At 45.4% G+C, this 2449-nt stretch overlaps 1 pseudogene across 1 annotated transcript; it reads left to right on the top strand.

Moving 5' to 3' along the window:
- The first annotated feature begins 2376 nt into the window (after window positions 1–2376).
- Window positions 2377–2449, top strand: F5J12DRAFT_t138 (annotated as a pseudogene). The gene has a single exon. The product of its transcript is annotated as a tRNA-OTHER (tRNA).

Genomic DNA, 2449 nt, shown 5'->3' on the forward strand with positions numbered 1-2449 from the left:
TCTGACTCAGAACCAATCCCCCACCATACCTCAATCCTGACTGGTGAGGGGTGGATGCTAGAGCTCCTGAATGGTCATCCAGACAGGATACAGACTTGCCTTGGTGTCAGCCATGGGGTTTTTGATCACCTGATGCAGGTGCTCACCCATCATGGTTTTGTGCCTTCTTGCAATGGAATTTCTGTAGAGGAACAACTTGGGATATTCTCTGCACCTGTGTTACTGGGTTGTCATCCCAGCATGTTGCTGAGAGGTTCCAACACTCACAGAGAGACCATCACTAGGTACGGAGTTCATTGGACTGTCTGATATTTTTCTCAATTTTTTAGATATTTGAAAGCAATGTTGGCTTTCTTTTCTGGGGGACAATTCTATGCATCCCAAGTGCAATTCCCCACCAACAACATTTCCATATCAACTATGATTACTAGTGACCCACACTTCTGATTTTTCCAGGATTGTATTGGTGCAGTTGATGGCACTCATATTTGAGCATTCACTGCTGCTAAGGACCAGCCTTACATGAGGAACCAGAAGGGCTACCTATCTCAAAACAGTCTCTTCATCTGTGATTTTGACTTCTTCACATATGCCCTCACTGGCTTTGATGGGTCAACTGCAGATGCAACCATGTGGCATGATGTACACAGGAATGACTTGCACATGCCACCTGGGAAGTACCTTCTTGCAGATGCAGGGTTTGGGACCTGTGATGCACTTCTGGTTCCCTATCAAGGTGTTTGTTACCATCTGAAAGCATGGCACCAGGCTGGATTAAGGTAAGTTGCTGTTCCATCCTGCTCAGTGTACCTGTAACTTCTATTTTATAGACCTCAAAACTGAGAGGAGTTATTCAACCTTCACCATGCTGGACTTAGAAATGCCATTGAACAGATATTTGGTGTTATAAAATGCAGGTGGAGGATTCTTCAAATTCCCCCTGAATATAGCATCCACACCCAAACTCAAGTACCTGCTGCTCTCTGTGCCCTCCATAATTTCATACAGCACTATGATCCAGAAGAGATCTTTGACCCTGACCTGGCCATGGACATAGGAGAGGATGATGGTATTGGAAGCCTTGGTGATGGACCAGCAGATGCTGCAGAGAGGAGAAGGGCTGATAATAGGTGTGACAACATTGCAGAGGAGATGTGGATTGACTATCAGTGCCAGCTTACTATAAGGGGCCTTCTCTGAGCCTGAACATTCATGATTTCATGGTGTACAAATATATGTTCTTACAATTGTTTCACACTCATGTAGAGAAATAACTTCCATTGTCAAAAGGAAGCTAGTCATAGTCATGTACATTTTATTATATACATATTTGTATAAAGGGGTGAGGGGGGGGAGACTTGAAAAGATATGCAGGGGGGGGAGTACATTTGTATATTGTAAAAAAAAAGAAAACAAACACCTATCTCTGCCCATCCCAGTACTTCACCAGCTGACACTGCACCCAAATCTGCTTTGCTGGCTCCTGCTGCTTGAGGAAAATATTCACTTTATCTGGGGTCACACTGAGGAAGTAGTTACTGATGTTGATCTGATTGTTTGTTGAGAGCTGCAGCATGTTGTTGATGTAGTCCATGGCAGTGTCAATGAGGGGATTAGTAATGGGTGGTGGGGGTGGCAGGGGCAATGGGGCAGCAATCACATGCATGAAGTTATTAAGCCTGGAGGTGATGGCAGTGATGAATGAATTGCCATCTTCTTTGGCATGCACTTTGGACAATGGGGGCCAAGAGTGCTTTGATCCACATTTGGACATTGCAATGGACTCAACTTTCCTTTTTCTGTGACTGATGCTGGTGACAGCTGATGACAATGATGACCCAGCTGATGCATGCAACAAAAAAACTTGATGATGCAGAAGGGGGGATGAAGTTTGGATCCACACACTGCATGTCCTTGTGATGGTGAGTGTTGAGAGCATGCATCATGTTGAGGAGAGAGAGGGAGGGAGGGGGGATAGGAATAGTCAAAGCAGTGGGGGCTGTGGTAGAGGCAGGAATATTGAAGGCAAAGGTCATAGTTGTAGAAGGCACAGTAGTGGTGTGTGGCTGGTAGATAAACTGACCTTGGCCATGCAGGGGGAGAAGGAGCTCTACACTCGCAAAGTGGGGGAACCCAGAATTGCAAAACAGCTTTGCGTCTTTGTGTGCCTGACTAGAGGTTAGTGGATGATCTGACAAGAAAAAAAACTACATTACATTTACATACTGATCCCAAAGATCAGCATTGTCCAGCAAGATCCTCACACTGTGCTGGTCATCATAAGCAAAGCCAGAGGCCACTGATTTAAGATCAGCAACAGCATAGTAGGATTTTTTAAGCTAGTCTAAGCCCCCAAGCTACTGACACTAGTACCCAGACCATATGGCTCAGTGGTTGCAGCACCTGGTAAACACCTGGGAGGTCACTGGTTCAATCTCAGGACTGGTCA

This window comes from Pisolithus orientalis, assembly GCF_024613125.1.
Source record: "Pisolithus orientalis strain OTSU chromosome Unknown F5J12scaffold_20, whole genome shotgun sequence".
Lineage (NCBI taxonomy): Eukaryota > Fungi > Basidiomycota > Agaricomycetes > Boletales > Pisolithaceae > Pisolithus > Pisolithus orientalis.